This window comes from Protopterus annectens, chromosome 11.part0, assembly GCF_019279795.1.
Source record: "Protopterus annectens isolate FY-2018-M chromosome 11.part0, PAN1.0, whole genome shotgun sequence".
NCBI lineage: Eukaryota > Metazoa > Chordata > Ceratodontiformes > Protopteridae > Protopterus > Protopterus annectens.
Window position 1 is genome coordinate 248,128,836 of NC_056745.1, and position 18,071 is coordinate 248,146,906.

The window sequence follows — 18,071 nt, forward strand, 5'->3', positions numbered from 1 at the left end:
ACAGCTCAGCAAGCACCTGGCTGGTGCCCTGCAAAGTTTTAAAACAGCAGAGAGAAATAAGAGAGACTTTGAAGTGATTAAGTATAATTTTTCTGCATTTTCTTGTTGCCTTTAGCTAATTCCTCCTAAAACACCGATTTTCTAGAGTTTCTGTGATTTAAAAAGCTTGTTTCCACTACATATTGTACTTATTTTACTGCCTGCACTTCAACAAAGTCAGTTTTGTGTTTACATTACCTGTTTCTTTGTTGTAGGCTACACACTCAAGTGTGATAGCCATTTCTGTGCATTTAATGTATTTTTTGATTGTATCTGCTTTATTTTCTGAAAAAAAAAAACAAAAAAAAAAAAAACTTGTTTTCCCGCCTTTCTAAGCTAGTTTAGTCGGGTTTTCAGGTTAGTACTGAATTCAGGGCTGTGTTACATTTTTCTGTGTTTGCCCATACCTTACATGAATAGAAAGAAGTTTCTCTGTTCACTGTGAGAGAGGGAGCTTTGAGCAGCCTATCTGTCCCTGGAGGAGTGGTTTCAGCCCAGAAATTAGTAGTTAATTGCCCATTTTGGGCTAATTTCTATCTCTTTCATTTCCCTGCTTTACAACCCGCATTTGTGGGGCTTTTGTACTAGTATACAGCTCAGCAAGCTCCTGCCTGGTGCCGTGCAGAGTTCTAAAGCAGCAGAGAGAAAAAAGAGAGACTTTGGCATGATTAAGTATAATTTTTCTGCATTTTCTTGTTCCCTTTAGCTAATTCTGCCTAAAACACCAATTTTATAGAGTTTCTGTGATTTAAAAAGCTTGTTTCAGCTACATATTATACTTATTTTACTGCCTGCACATTAACAAAGTCATTTTTGTTTTTAAATTACCTGTTTAACTGTTGTATGCTACACAATAAAGTGTGATAGCCATTTATGTGCATTTAAAGCGTTTTTTTATTATATTTGCTTTATTTTCTGAAAAAAAAAAACATAAAAACAAAAACAATACTTGTTTTCCCACCCTTCTAAGCCATTATAGTCCAGTTTTTAGGTTAGTGCTGAATTCAGGGCGGAGTTACAAGTTTCTTTGTTTGCCCATACCCTAGTTGGTTAGAAGGAAGTTTCTCTGTTCACTGTGAGAGAGGGGAGCATTGAGCAGCCTATCTGTTCCTGGAGAAGTGGTTTCAGCCCAGAAATTAGTAGCTTATTGGCCATTTTGGGCTAATTTCTATCTTTTTCATTTCCCTGCTATAAAGGCTTTTGCGGTAGTATACAGCTCCGGAAGCTCCTGCCTGGTGCCCTGCAGAGTACTACAGCAGCAGAAAGACAAAAGATAGACTTTGGAGTAATTAAGTATCATTTTTCTGTATTTTCTTGCTGCCTTTAGTTAATTCCGCCTAAAATGCCAATTTTCTAGAGTTTCGATGATATAAAAAGCTTGTTTCAGCTAAATATACTTATTTTACTGCCTGCACTTTAGCAAAGTCATTTTTGTGTTTAAGTTACCTGTTTAACTTTTGTAGGCTACACTTTCAAATGTAATAGCCATTTCTGTGCATTTAAAGTGTTTTTTTTAATTGTGTCTGCTTTATTTTTTGAAAATGACAAAAAACAAAAAAAAAATACTTGTTTTCCCCCCTTTCTAAGCTAGTTTAGTCCAGTTTCCAGGTTAGTGCTGAATTCAGGGCTGTGTTACAAGTTTCTGTGTTTGCCCATACCTTACTTGGATAGAAGGAAGTTTCTCTGTTCACTGTGAGAGAGGGAGCTTTGAGTAGCCTATCTGTCCCTGGAGGAGTGGTTACAGCCCAGAAATTAGTAGTTTATTGGTCATTTGGGCTAATTTCTATCTTTTTCATTTCCCCACTATAAAACCTGCATTTCCAAGTAATTTGCACTAGTATATAGCACAGCAAGCTCCTACCTGGTGCACTGCAGAGTTCTACAGCAGCAGAGAGACAAAAGAGAGACCTTTGGGTGATTAAGTATCATTTTTCTGTATTTTCTTGCTGCCTTTAGCTAATTCCACCAAAACAGCCTATATTCTAGAGTTTCTGTGATTTAAAAAGCTTGTTTCAGCTACATATTGTACTTATTTTAATACCTTCACTTTAACAAAGCCATTTTTCTGTTTAAATTACCTGTTTAACTGTTGTATGCTACCCACTCAAGTGTGATAGCCATTTATGTGCATTTAAAGTGTTTTGATTGGATCTGCTTTATTTTCTGAAATAAAACAAAAAATATACTTGTTTTCCTGCCTTTCTATGCTAGTATACTCCAGTTTTCAGGTTACTGCTCAATTCAGAGCTGTGTTAGAAGTTTCTGTGTTTGCCCATACCTTACTTGGATAGAAAAAAGTTTCTCTGATCACTGTGAGAGAGGGAGCTTTGAGCAGCCTGTGTGTCCCTGGAGGAGTGGTTTCAGCCCAGAAATTAGTAGTTAATTGGCCATTTTGGGCTAATATCTATCGCTTTCATTTCCCTGCTTTAAACCCCACATTTGTGGGTTTATTGTGCTAGTATACAGCTCAGCAAGCTCAAGTCTGGTGCCCTGCAGAGTTCTAAAGCAGCAGAGAGAAAAAAGAGAGACTTTGGAATGATTAAGTATCATTTTTCTGCATTTTCTTGTTGCCTTTAGCTAATTCTGCCTAAAACGCCAATTTACTAGAGTTTCTGTGATTTACAAAGCTTGTTCCAGCTACATATTGTACTTATTTTATTGCCTACACATTAACAAAGTCATTTTTGTGTTTAAATTACCTGTTTAACTGTTGTATGCTACACACTAAAGTGTGATAGCCATTTATGTGCATTTAAAGTGTTTTTTTATTGTATCTGCTTTATTTTCTAAAAAAAACATAAAAAAAATACTTGTTTTCCCACCTTACTAAGCCATTATAGTCCAGTTTCAGGTTAGTGCTGAATTCGGGGCTGTGTTACAAGTTTGTTTGTTTGCCCATACCTTACTTGGTTAGAAGGAAGTTTCTCTGTTCACTGTGAGAGAGGGAACATTGAGCAGCCTACCTGTTCCTGGAGAAGTGGTTTCAGACTAGAAATTAATAGTTTATTGGCCATTTTGGGCTAATTTCTATCTCTTTCATTTCCCTGCTATAAGGGTTTTTGCGGTAGTATACAGCTCAGCAAGCTCCTGCCTGGTGCCCTGCAGAGTTCTACAGCAGCAGAGAGACAAAAGAGAGACTTTGGAGTGATTAAGTATCATTTTTCTGAATTTTCTTGCTGCCTTTATTTAATTCTGCCTAAAGCACCAATTTTCTAGAGTTTCTATGATATACAAAAGCTTGTTTCAGCTACATATTGTACTTATTTTACTGCCTGCAGTTTAGCAAAGTCGTTTTTGTGTTTAAATTACCTGTTTAAATGTTGTAGGCTACACACTCAAGTCTGATAGCCATTTCTGTGCATTTAAAGTGTTTTTTGATTGTATCAACTTTATTTTCTGAAAAAAACAAAAACAAATACTTGTTTTTCACCCCTTTCTAAGCTAGTTTAGTCCAGTTTTCAGGTTAGTGTGGAATTCAGGGCTGTGTTACAAGTTTGTGTGTTTGCCCATATCTTAATTGGATAGAAGGAAGTTTCTCTGTTCACTGTAAAGAGGGAGCATTGACCAGCCTATCTGTCCCTGGAGGAGTAGTTTCAGCCCAGAAATTAGTAGTTTATTGGCCATTTTGGGCTAATTTCTATCTCTTTCATTTCCCTGCTATAAAAACCGAATTTGCAGGGTTTTTGCGGTAGTATACAGGTCAGCAAGCTCCTGCCTGGTGCCCTGTAGAGTTCTACAGCAGCAGAGAGACAAAAGAGAGACATTGGAGGGATTAAGTATCATTTTCTCCATTTCCTGCTGCCTTTAGTTAATTCCTCTTAAAATGCTGATTTTCTAGAGTTTCTGTTACATAAAAAGCTTGTTTCAGCTACATATTGTACTTATTTTACTGCCTGCTCTTTAACAAAGTTGTTTTTGTGTTTAAATTACCTGTTTAACTATTATAGGCTGCACACTCAAGTGTGATAGCCATTTCTGTATTTCTGTTCATTTAATGTGTTTTTTTGATTGTATCTGCTTTATTTTCTGAAAAAAAGAAAAAAACAAAAAAAAATAAATTTTTTCCCCACCTTTCTAAGCTAGTATAGTCCAGTTTTTAGATTAGTGCTGAATTCATGGCTGTGTAACAAGTTTCTGTGTCTGCTCATACCTTACTTATATAGAAGGAAGTTTCTCTGTTCACTGTGAGAGAGGGAGCTTTCATCAGTCTATCTGTCCCTGGAGGAGTGGTTACAGCCCAGAAATTAGTAGTTTATTGGTAATTTTAGGTTAATTTCTATCTCTTTCATTTCCCTGCTATATAACCCACATTTGCAAGGATTTTGCGCTAGTATACAGCTTAGCAAGCTCCTGCCTGGTGCCCTGCAAAGTTCTACAGCAGCAAAGAGAAAAAAGAGAGACTTGGGAGTGATTAAGTATCATTTTTCTGCATTTTCTTGCTTCCTTTAGTTAATTCCGCCAAAACCGCAAATTTTCTAGAGTTTCTGTGATTTAAAAAGCTTGTTTCAGCTACATATTGTAATTATTTTACTGCCTTCACTTTAACTAAGTAATTTTTTTGTTTAAATTACCTGTTTAACTGTTGTAGGCTACACACTCAAGTATTATAGCCATTTTTGTGCATTTAAAGTTTTGTTTTGATTGTATCTGCTTTATTTTCTGAACCAAAACAAAAAATATATATACTTGTTTTCCCCCCTTTCTAAGCTAGTATAGTCCAGTTTTCAGGTTAGTGCTGAATTCAGGGCTATGTTAAAAGTTTCTGTGTCTGCCCATACCTTACTTGTATAGAAAAAAGTTTCTCTGTTCACTGCGAGATAGGGAGCTTTGAGCAGCCTATCTGTCCCTGGAGGAGTGGTTTCATCCCAGAAATTAGTAGTTAATTCCCTATTTTGGGCTAATTTCTATCTCTTTCATTTCCCTGCTTTAAAACCCGCATTTGTGGGTTTTTGTGCTAGTATACAGCTCAGCAAGCTCCTCCCTGGTGCCCTGCAGAGTTCTAAAGCAGCAGAAAGAAAAAAGAGAGACTTTGGAGTGATTAAGTATCATTTTTCTGCATTTTCTTGTTGCCTTTAGCTATTTCCACCTAAAATGCCAGTTTCTAGAGTTTCTGTGATTTAAAAAGCTTGTTTCAGCTACATATTGTACTTATTTTACTGCCTGCACATTAACAAAGTTGTTTTTGAGTTTAAATTACCTGTTTAACTGTTGTATGCTACACACAAAGTGTGATAGCCATTTCTGTGCATTTAAATTTTTTTTTATTGTATCTGCTTTATTTTCCGAAAAAAAACATAACAACAAAAAATACTTATTTTCCCACCTTTCTAAGCCATTATACTCCAGTTCTCAGGTTAGTGCTGAATTCAGGGCTGTGTTACAAGTTTCTTTGTTTGCCCATACCTTACTTGGTTAGAAGGAAGTTTCTCTATTCAATGTGAGAGAGGGAGCATGGAGCAGCTTGTCTGTTTCTGGAGGAGTGGTTTCAGCCCAGAAACTAGTAGTTTATTGGCCATTTTGGGCTAATTTCTATCTCTTTCATTTCCCTGCTATAAAACCCACATTTGCAAGGTTTTTGCAGTAGTATACAGCTCAGCAAGCTCCTGCCTGGTGCCCTGCAGAGTTCATTAGCAGCAGAGAGACAAAAGAGAGAGTTTGGAGTTGTTAAGTATCATTTTTGTTCATTTTTGTTGCTGCCTTTAGCTAATACTGTCTAAAAAGCCAATTTTCTAGAGTTTCTGTGATTTAAAAAGCTTGTTTCCGCTACATATTGTACTTATTTTCTGCCTGCACTTTAACAAATTCGTTTTTGTGTTTAAATTACCCGTTTAATTGTTGTAGGCTACACACTCAAGTGTGATAGCCATTTCTGTGCATTTAAAGTGTTTTTTTGATTGTATCTGCTTTATTTTCCGACAAAAAAAAAAGAAAAATACTGGTTTTCCTGCCTTTCTTAGCTAGTATAGTCCACGTTTCAGGTCCACGGCCATGAATTAAGCACTAACCTGAACATTGGATTATACTAGCTTAGAAAGGCGGGAAAACAAGGTTTTTTTTTCAGAAAATAAAGCAGATACAATAAAAAAAACACTTTAAATGCACAAAAATGGCTTTCACACTTGAGTGTGTAGCCTGTACAGTTAAATAGGTAATTTAAATACAAAAACGACTTTGTTAAGTGCAGGCAGTAAAATAAGCACAATATGTAGCTGAAACAAGCTTTTTAAATCACAGAAACTCTAGAAAATTGGCATTTTAGCAGAAATAACTAAAGGAAGCAAGAAAATGCAGAAAAATGGTACTTAATAACTCCTTTTGTCTCTCTACTGTTGTAGAACTCTGCAAGGTACCAGACAGGAGTTTGCTGAGCTGTATACAATTGCAAAAGCCTCTCAAATGCAGGTTTTATAGTCGGGAAATGAAAGAGATAGAAATTAGATCTAGATCTAGAAATCTAGAAAATCAGCATTTTCGGCGGAATTAGCTAAAGGCAGCAAGAAAATGCAGAAAAATGATACTTAATCAGTCCAAAGTCTCTCTGCTGCTGTAGAACTCTGCAGGGCTCCAGGCAGGAGCTTGCTGAGCTGTATAATAGTGCAAAAACCTCGCAAATGCGGGTTTTATAGCAGGGAAATTAAAGAGATAGAAATTAGGCCAAAATGGCCAATAAATTACCAATTTTTTGGCTGAAAGCACTCCTCCAGGGACAGACAGGCTGCTCAATGCTTGCTCCCTCTCTCACAGTGAACAGAGAAACATCCTTCTATACAAGTAAGGTATAGGCAAACACAGAAACATGTAACATAGCAGCAGAAAGAAACCAGAGACTTCATTTTTGTGTTTAAATTACCTGTTTAACTGTTGTAGGCTACACACTCGTGTGATAGCCATTTCTGTGCATTTAAAGTGTTGTTTTGATTGTATCTGCTTTATTTTCTGAAACAAAACAAAAAAATATAGACTTGTCCCCCCCCCCCTTTCGAAGCTAGTATAGTTTTCAGGTTAGTGCAGAATTCAGGGCTGTTTTAAAAGTTTCTGTGTTTGCCCATACCTTACTTGGATAGAAAAAAGTTTCTCTGTTCACTGTGAGAGAGGGAGCTTTGAGCAGCCTATCTGTCCCTGGAGGAGTGATTTCATCCCAGAAATTAGTACTTAATTGCCCATTTTGGGATAATTTCTATCTCTTTCTTTTCCCTGCTTTAAAACCTGCATTTGTGGGGTTGTTGTTTTAGTATACAGCTCAGCAAGCTCCTCCCTGGTGCCCTGCAGAGTTCTAAAGCATCAGAAAGAAAAAAGAGAGACTTTGGAGTGATTAAGTATCATTATTCTGCATTTTCTTGTTGCCTTTAGCTATTTCCACCTAAAACGCCAGTTTCTAGAGTTTCTGTGATTTAAAAAGCTTGTTTCAGCTACATATTGTACTTATTTTTCTGCCTGCACATTAACAAACTCTTTTTGTGTTTAAATTACCTGTTTAACTGTTGTATGCTACACACAAAGTGTGATAGCCATTTCTGTGCATTTAAAGTTTTTTGTATTGTATCTGCTTTATTTTCTGAAAAAAAAAAAACAAAAACAAAAAAAAAACTTGTTTTCCCACCTTTCTAAGCCATTATAGTCCAGTTTTCACATTAGTGCTGAATTCAGGGCTGTGTTACAAGTTTCTTTGTTTGCCCATACCTTACTTGGTTAGAAGGAAGTTTCTCTGTTCAATGTGAGAGAGGGAGCATTGAGCAGCCTGCCTGATTCTGGAGGAGTGGTTTCAGCCCAGAAATTAGTAGTTTATTGGCCATTTTGGGCTAATTTCTATCTCTTTCATTTCCCTGCTATAAAACCCACATTTGCAAGGTTTTTGCGGTGGTATACAGCTCAGCAAGCTCCTGCCTGGTGCCTTGCAGAGTTCTACAGCAGCAGTGAGACAAACAGAGACTTTGGAGTGATTAAGTATCATTTTTCTTGATTTTCTTGCTGCCTTTAGTTAATTCTGTCTAAAATGAAGATTTTCTAGAGTTTCTGTGATTTAAAAAGATGGTTTCTGCTACATATTGTACTTATTTTACTGCTTGCACTTTAAAAAAGTAGTTTTTGTGTTTAAATTACCTGTTTAACTGTTGTAGGCTACACACTGAAGTGGGATAGAGATTTCTGTTCATTTAAAGAGTTTTTCTGATTGTATCTGCTTTATTTTCTGGAAAAAAGAAAAAAAAAACAAAAAAAAATTCTTGTTTTCTCACCTTTCTAAGCTAGTATAGTCCCGTTTTTAGGTTAGTGCTGAATGCGTTGTTGTGCTACAAGTTTCTGTGCTTGCCCATACCTTACTTTGATAGAAGGAAAATTCTCTATTCATTGTGAGAGAGGGAGCATTTAGCAGCCTATCTTTCCCTGGAGGAGTAGTTTCAGCCCAAAAATGAGTAGTTTATTGGTCGTTTTAGACTAATTTCTATCTCTTTCATTTTTCTCTTTAAAACACGCATTTGCGGGGATTTTGCACCAGTATACAGCTCAGCAAGCTCCTGCCTGGTGCCCTGCAGAGTTCTATAACAGCAGCGAGACAAAAGAGAGACTTTGGAGTTGTTAAGTATCATTTTTGTTAATTTTTGTTGCTGCCTTTAGCTAATACTGTCTAAAAAGCTGATTTTCAAGAGTTTCTGTGATTTAAAAAGCTTGTTTCTGCTACATATTGTACTTATTTTACTGTCTGCGCTTTAACAAAGTCATTTTTGTGTTTAAATTACCTGTTTAATTGTTGTAGGCTAAACACTCAAGTGTGATAGCCATTTCTGTGCATTTAAAGTATTTTTTTGATTGTATCTGATTTATTTTCCGACAAAAAAAACAAGAAAAATACTGGTTCTCCTGCCTTTCTTAGCTAGTATAGTCCACGTTTCAGGTCCACGGCCATGAATTAAGCACTAACCTGAAAACTGGATTATACTAGCTTAGAAAGGCGGGAAATCAAGTTTTTTTTTCAGAAAATAAAGCAGATACAATAAAAAAAAAACACTTTAAATGCACAAAAATGGCTTTCGCACTTGAGTGTGTAGCCTGTACAATTAAATAGGTAATTTAAATACAAAAATGACTTTGTTAAGTGCAGGCAGTAAAACAAGCACAATATGTAGCTGAAACAAGCTTTTTAAATCACAGAAACTCTAGAAAATCGGCATTTTAGGTGGAATTAGCTAAAGGCAGCAAGAAAATGCAGAAAAATGATACTTAATCAGTCCAAAGTCTCTCTGCTGCTGTAGAACTCTGCAGGGCTCCAGCAGGAGCTTGCTGAGCTGTATAATACTGCAAAAACCTCACAAATGCGGGTTTTATAGCAGGGAAATTAAAGAGATAGAAATTAGCCCAAAATGGCCAATAAACTACTATTTTTTTTGCTGAAAGCACTCCTCCAGGGACAGATAGGCTGCTCAATGCTTGCTCCCTCTCTCACAGTGAACAGAGAAACATCCTTCTATACAAGTAAGGTATGGGCAAACACAGGAACATGTAACATAGCAGCAGAAAGAAAAGAGAGACTTTGGAGTGATTGAGTAGAATATTTCTGCATTTTCTTGCTGCCTTTAACTAATTCCACCTAAAATGCTGATTTTCTAGAGTTTCTGTGATTTAAAAAGCTTGTTTCAGCTACATATTGTACTTATTTTACTGTCTGCACTTTAACAAAGTCATTTTTTGTAATTAAATTACCTGTTTAACTGTTGTAGGCTACACACTCAAGTGTGATAGCCATTTCTGTGCATTTAAAGTGTTGTTTTGATTGTATCTGCTTTATTTTCTGAAACAAAACAAAAAAATATATACTTGTTTTCCCCCCTTTCTAAGCTAGTATAGTCCAGTTTTCAGGTTAGTGCTGAATTCAGGGCTGTGTTAAAAGTTTCTGTGTTTGCCCATACCTTACTTGGATAGAAAAAAGTTTCTCTGCTCACTGTGAGAGAGGGAGCTTTGAGCAGCCTATCTTTCCCTGGAGGAGTGGCTTCATCCCAGAAATTAGTAGTTAATTACCCATTTTGGGCTAATTTCTATCTCTTTCATTTCCCTGCTTTAAAACCCGTATTTGTGTGTTTTTTGTTTTAGTATACAGCTCAGCAAGCTCCTCCTTGGTGCCCTGCAGATTTCTACAGCAGCAGAGAGATAAAAGAGAGACTTTGGAGGGGTTAAGTATCATTTTTGTTCATTTTGTTGCTGCCTTTAGCTGATACCATCTAAAAAGCCGATTTTCTAGAGTTTCTGTGATTTAAAAAGCTTGTTTCCGCTACATATTGTACTTATTTTACTGCCTGCACTTTAACAAATTCATTTTTGTGTTTAAATTACCTCTTTAATTGTTGTAGGCTACACACTCAAGTGTGATAGCCATTTCTGTGCATTTAAAGTGTTTTTTTTTGATTGTATATGCTTTATTTTCTGAAAAAAAAAACAAAAAAAAAATACTGGTTTTCCTGCCTTTCTTAGCTAGTATAGTCTACGTTTCAGGTCCACAGCCATGAATTAAGCGCTAACCTGAAAATTAGATTATACTAGCTTAGAAAGGCAGGGAAACAAGTTTTTTTTCAGAAAATAAACCAGATACAATAAAAAAAAACACTTTCAATGCACAAAAATGGCTTTCACACTTGAGTGTGTAGTCTGTACAATTAAATAGGTAATTTAAATACAAAAACGACTTTGTTAAGTGCAGGCAGTAAAATAAGCACAACATGTAGCTGAAACAAGCTTTTTAAATCACAGAAACTCTAGAAAATTGGCATTTTAGCAGAAATAATTAAAGGCAGGAAGGAAATGCAGAAAAATGATACTTAATAACTCCTTTTGCCTCTCTACTGTTGTAGAACTCTGCAAGGTACCAGACAGGAGTTTGCTGAGCTGTATACAAGTGCAAAAGCCTCTCAAATGCAGGTTTTATAGTCGGGAAATGAAAGAGATAGAAATTAGCCCAAAATGGCCAATAAACTACTAATTTCAAGGTTGAAACCACTCCTCCAGGGACAGATAGGCTGCTCAAAGCTCCCTCGCTCACTTGAACAGAGAAACTTCCTTCTATCCAAGCAAAGTATGGGTAAATACAGAAACATGTAACGCAGCCCTGAATTCCCACTAACCTGAAAACTGGACTATTCCAGCTTAGAAAGGCAGGAAAACAAGTATTTTTTTTGTTTCTTTGTTTTTTTTTTTTTCAGAAAATAAAGCAGATACAATGAAAAAAAACACTTTAAATGCACAGAAATGGCTTTCACACTTGAGTGTGTAGCCTACAACAATTAAACAGGTAATTTAAAGACAAAAACAACTTTGTTATGTGCAGGCAGTAAAATAAGCACAATATGTAGCTGAAACAAGCTTTTTAAATCACAGAAACTCTAGAAAATTGGCAATTTAGCAGACATAATTAAAGGCAGCAAGCAAATGCAGAAAAATGGTACTTAATAACTCCTTTTGTCTCTCTACTGTTGTAGAACTCTTCAAGGTACCAGGCAGGAGCTTGCTGAGCTGTATACTAGTGCAAAAGCCTCTCAAATGCAGGTTTTATAGTCGGGAAATGAAAGAGATAGAAATTAGCCCAAAATGGCCAATAAACTACTAATTTCTAGGCTGAAACCAGTCCTCCAGGGACAGATAGGCTGCTCAAAGCTCCCTCTCTCACTTGAACAGAGAAACTTCCTTATATCCAAGCAAGGTATGGGTAAACACAGAAACATGTAACACAGCCCTGAATTCACACTAACCTGAAAACTGGACTATACTAGCTTAGAAAGGCAGGAAAACAAGTATTTCTTTTTTTTGTTTCTTTGTTTTTTTTTTTCAGAAAATAAAGCAGATACAAAAAAAAAACACTTTTAATGCACAGAAATTGCTTTCTCACTTGAGTGTGTAACCTACAACAATTAAACAGGTAATTTAAAGACAAAAATGACTTTGTTAAAGTGCAGGCAGTAAAATAAGTACAATATGTAGCTGAAACAAGCTTTTTAAATAACAGAAACTCTAGAAAATCAGCATTTTAGGCGGAATTAGCTAAAGGCAGCAAGAAAATACAGAAAAATGATACTTAATCAGTCCAAAGTCTCTCTGCTGCTGTAGAACTCTGCAGGGCTCCAGGCAGGAGCTTGCTGAGCTGTATAATAGTGCAAAAACCTCACAAATGCGGGTTTTATAGCAGGGAAATTAAAGAGATAGAAATTAGCCCAAAATGGCCAATAAACTACCAATTTTTTGGCTGAAAGCATTCCTCCAGGGACAGACAGGCTGCTCAATGCTTGCTCCCTTTCTCACAGTGAACAGAGAAACATCCTTCTATACAAGTAAGGTATAGGCAAACACAGAAACATGTAACATAGCAGCAGAAAGAAAACAGAGACTTCATTTTTGTGTTTAAATTACCTGTTTAACTGTTGTCGGCTACACACTCGTGTGATAGCCATTTCTGTGTATTTAAAATGTTGTTTTGATTGTATCTGCTTTATTTTCTGAAACAAAACAAAAAAATATATACTTGTTTTCCCCCCTTTCTAAGCTAGTATAGTCCAGTTTTCAGGTTAGTGCAGAATTCAGGGCTGTGTTAAAAGTTTCTGTGTTTGCTCATACCTTACTTGGATAGAAAAAAGTTTCTCTGTTCACTGTGAGAGAGGGAGCTTTGAGCAGCCTATCTGTCCCTGGAGGAGTGGTTTCATCCCAGAAATTAGTAGTTAATTGCCCATTTTGGGCTAATTTCTATCTCTTTCTTTTCCCTGCTTTAAAACCCACATTTGTGGGGTTTTTGTTTTAGTATACAGCTCAGCAAGCTCCTCCCTGGTGCCCTGCAGAGTTCTAAAGCATCAGAAAGAAAAAAGAGAGACTTTGGAGTGATTAAGTATCATTATTCTGCATTTTCTTGTTGCCTTTAGCTTTTTCCACCTAAAACGCCAGTTTCCAGAGTTTCTGTGATTTAAAAAGCTTGTTTCAGCTACATATTGTACTTATTTTTCTGCCTGCACATTAACAAAGTCTTTTTGTGTTTAAATTACCTGTTTAACTGTTGTATGCTACACACAAAGTGTGATAGCCATTTCTGTGCATTTAAAGTTTTTTGTATTGTATCTGCTTTATTTTCTGGAAAAAAAACAAAAAAACTTGTTTTCCCACCTTTCTAAGCCATTATACTCCAGTTTTCAGGTTAGTGCTGAATTCAGGGCTGTGTTACAAGTTTCATTGTTTGCCCATACCTTACTTGGTTAGAAGGAAGTTTCTCTGTTCAATGTTAGAGAGGGAGCATTGAGCAGCCTGCCTGTTTCTGGAGGAGTGGTTTCAGCTCAGAAATTAGTAGTTTATTGGCCATTTTGGGCTAATTTCCATCTCTTTCATTTCCCTGCTATAAAACCCACATTTGCAAGGTTTTTGCGGTAGTACACAGCTCAGCAAGCTCCTGCCTGGTGCCTTGCAGAGTTCTACAGCAGTAGTGAGACAAACAGAGACTTTGGAGTGATTAAGTATCATTTTTCTGGATTGTCTTGCTGCCTTTAGTTAATTCTGTCTAAAATGAAGATTTTCTAGAGTTTCTGTGATTTAAAAATATTGTTTCTGCTACATATTGTACTTATTTTACTGCTTGCACTTTAAAAAAGTTGTTTTTGTGTTTAAATTACCTGTTTAACTGTTGTAGGCTACACATTGAAGTGAGATAGCCATTTCTCTTCATTTAAAGAGTTTTTCTGATTGTATCTGCTTTATTTTCTGGAAAAAAGAAAAAAAAAAAAAAATTATTGTTTTCTCACCTTTCTAAGCTAGTATAGTCCCGTTTTTAGGTAAGTGCTGAATGCATTGCTGTGCTACAAGTTTCTGTGTTTGCCCATACCTTACTTTGATAGAAGGAAATTTCTCTGTTCATTGTGAGAGAGGGAGCATTTAGCAGCCTATCTTTCCCTGGAGGAGTAGTTTCAGCCCAAAAATTAGTAGTTTATTGGCCGTTTTAGACTAATTTCTATCTCTTTCATCTTCCACTTTAAAACACGCATTTGTGGGGATTTTGCACTAGTATACAGCTCAGCAAGCTCCTGCCTGGTGCCCTGCAGAGTTCTATAACAGCAGAGAGACAAAAGAGAGACTTTGGAGTTGTTAAGTATCATTTTTGTTCATTTTTGTTGCTGTCTTTAGCTAATACCGTCTAAAAAGACGATTTTCAAGAGTTTCTATGATTTAAAAAGCTTGTTTCCGGTACATATTGTACTTATTTTACTGCCTGCACTTTACCAAAGTCGTTTTTGTGTTTAAATTACCTGTTTAATTGTTGTAGGCTAAACACTCAAGTGTGATAGCCATTTCTGTGCATTTAAAGTATTTTTTTGATTTGTATCTGATTTATTTTCCGACAAAAAAAAAACAAGAAAAATACTGGTTCTCCTGCCTTTCTTAGCTAGTATAGTCCACGTTTCAGGTCCATGGCCATGAATTAAGCACTAACCTGAAAACTGGATTATACTAGCTTAGAAAGGCGGGAAAACACATTTTTTTTTCAGAAAATTAAGCAGACACAATAAAAAAAAAACACTTTAAATGCACAAAAATGGCTTTCACACTTGAGTGTGTAGCCTGTACAATGAAATAGGTAATTTAAATACAAAAGCGACTTTGTTAAGTGCAGGCAGTAAAACAAGCACAATATGTAGCTGAAACAAACTTTTTAAATCACAGAAACTCTAGAAAATCTGCATTTTAGGTGGAATTAGCTAAAGGCAGCAAGAAAATGCAGGAAAAATGATATTTAATCAGTCCAAAGTCTCTCTGCTGCTGTAGAACTCTGCAGGGCTCCAGCAGGAGCTTGCTGAGCTGTATAATACTGCAAAAACCTCGCAAATGCGGGTTTTAGAACAGGGAAATTAAAGAGATAGAAATTAGCCCAAAATGGCCAATAAACTACTATTTTGTTTGCTGAAAGCACTCCTCCAGGGACAGATAGGCTGCTCAATGCTTGCTCCCTCTCTCACAGTGAAGAGAGAAACATCCTTCTATACAAGTAAGGTATGGGCAAACACAGAAACATGTAACATAGCAGCAGAGAGAAAAGAGAGACTTTGGAGTGATTGAGTAGAATTTTTCTGCATTTTCTTGCTGCCTTTAACTAATTCCACCTAAAATGCTGATTTTCTAGAGTTTCTGTGATTTAAAAAGCTTGTTTCAGCTACATATTGTACTTATTTTACTGCCTGCACTTTAACAAAGTCATTTTTTGTGTTTAAATTACGTGTTTAACTGTTGTAGGCTACACACTCAAGTGTGATAGCCATTTCTGTGCATTTAAAGTGTTGTTTTGATTGTATCTGCTTTATTTTCTGAAACAAAACAAAAAAATATATACTTGTTTTCCCCCCTTTCTAAGCTAGTATAGTCCAGTTTTCAGGTTAGTGCTGAATTCAGGGCTGTGTTAAAAGTTTTCTGTGTTTGCCCAAACCTTACTTGGATAGAAAAAAGTTTCTCTGTTCACTGTGAGAGAGGGAGCTTTGAGCAGCCTATCTGTCCCTGGAGGAGTGGTTTCATCCCAGAAATTAGTAGTTAATTACCCATTTTGGGCTAATTTCTATCTCTTTCATTTCCCTGCTTTAAAACCCGCATTTGTGTTTTTTTTGTTTTAGTATACAGCTCAGCAAGCTCCTCCCTGGTTCCCTGCAGAGTTCTACAGCAACAGAGCGATAAAAGAGAGAATTTGGAGTGGTTAAGTATCATTTTTGTTCATTTTGTTGCTGCCTTTAGCTGATACCATCTAAAAAGTCGATTTTCTAGAGTTTCTGTCATTTAAAAAGCTTGTTTCTGCTACATATTGTACTTATTTTACTGCCTGCACTTTAACAAATTTATTTTTGTGTTTAAATTACCTGTTTAATTGTTGTAGGCTACACACTCAAGTGTGATAGCCATTTCTGTGCATTTAAAGTGTTTTTTTTGATTGTACATGCTTTATTTTCTAAAAAAAAAAAAAAAATACTGGTTTTCCTGCCTTTCTTAGCTAGTATAGTCCACGTTTTAGGTCCACAGCCATGAATTAAGCACTAACCTGAAAATGGGATTATACTAGCTTAGAAAGGCAGGAAAACAAGTTTTTTTTCAGAAAATAAAGCAGATACATTAAAAAAACCCACTTTAAATGCACAAAAATGGCTTTCACACTTGAGTGTGTAGTCTGTACAATTAAATAGGTAATTTAAATACAAAAATGACTTTGTTAAGTGCAGGCAGTAAAATAAGCACAATATGTAGCTGAAACAAGCTTTTTAAATCACAGAAACTCTAGAAAATTGGCATTTTAGCAGAAATAATTAAAGGCAGCAAGGAAATGCAGAAAAATGATACTTAATAACTCCTTTTGCCACTCTACTGTTGTAGAACTCTGCAAGGTACCAGACAGGAGTTTGCTGAGCTGTATACTAGTGCAAAAGCCTCTCAAATGCAGGCTTTATAGTCGGGAAATGAAAGAGATAGAAATTAGCCCAAAATGGCCAATAAACTACTAATTTCTAGGCTGAAACCACTCCTCCAGGGACAGATAGGCTGCTTAAAGCTCCCACTTTCACTTGAACAGAGAAACTTCCTTCTATACAAGCAAGGTATGGGTAAACACAGAAACATGTAACACAGCCCTGAATTCACACTAACCTGAAAACTGGACTATACTAGCATAGAAAGGCAGGAAACAAGTATTTTTATTTTGCTTTTTTGGGGTTTCTTTCAGAAAATAAAGCAGATACAATAAAAAAACACTTTAAATGCACAGAAATGACTTTCACACTTGAGTGTGTAGCTTACAACAATTAAACAGGTAATTTAAAGACAAAAACGACTTTGTTAAAGTGCAGGCAGTAAAATAAGTACAATATGTAGCTGAAACAAGCTTTTTAAATAATAGAAACTCTAGAAAATCGGCATTTTAGGTGGAATTAGCTAAAGGCAGCAAGAAAATGCAGAAAAATGATACTTAATCAGTCCAAAGTCTCTCTGCTGCTGTAGAACTCTGCAGTTCTCCAGGCAGGAGCTTGCTGAGCTGTATAATACTGCAAAAACCTAGCAAATGTGGGGTTTATAACAGGAAAATTAAAGAGATAGAAATTAGCCCAAAATGGCCAATAAACTACTAATTTTTTTGCTGAAAGCACTCCTACAGGGACAGATAGGCTGCTCAATGCTTGCTCCCTCTCTCACAGTGAACAGAGAAACATCTTTCTGTACAAGTAAGGTATGGGAAAACACAGAAACATGTAACATAGCAGCAGAGAGAAAAGAGAGCCTTTGGAGTGATTAAGTAGAATTATTCTGCATTTTCATGCTGTCTATAACTAATTCCACCTAAAATGCTGATTTTCTAGAGTTTCTGTGATTTAAAAAGCTTGTTTCAGCTATATATTGTACTTATTTTACTGCCTGCACTTTAACAAAGTCATTTATGTGTTTAAGTTACCTGTTTAACTGTTGTAGGCTACACACTCAAGTGTGATAGCCATTTCTGTGCATTTAAAGTGTTGTTTTGATTGTATCTGCTTTATTGTCTGAAACAAAACAAAAAAAATATATGCTTGTTTTCCCCCCTTTCTAAGCTAGTATAGTCCAGTTTTCAGGTTAGTGCTGAATTCAGGGCTGTGTTAAACGTTTCTGTGTTTGCTCATACCTTACTTGGATAGAAAAAAGTTTTTCTGTTCACTGTGAGAGAGGGAGCTTTGAGCAGCCTATCTTTCCCTGGAGGAGTGGCTTCATCCCAGAAATTAATAGTTAATTACCCATTTTGGGCTAAATTCTATCTCTTTCATTTTCCTGCTTTAAAGCCCACATTTGTAGGGTTTTTGTTTTAGTATACAGCTCAGCAAGCTCCTCTTTGGTGCCCTGCAGAGTTCTACACCAGCAGAGAGATAAAAGAGAGACTTTGGAGTGGTTAAGTATCATTTTTGTTCATTTTGTTGCTGCCTTTAGCTGATACCGTCTAAAAAGCTGATTTTCTAGAGTTTCTGTGATTTAAAAAGCTTGTTTCCGCTACATATTGTACTTATTTTACTGCCTGCACTTTAACA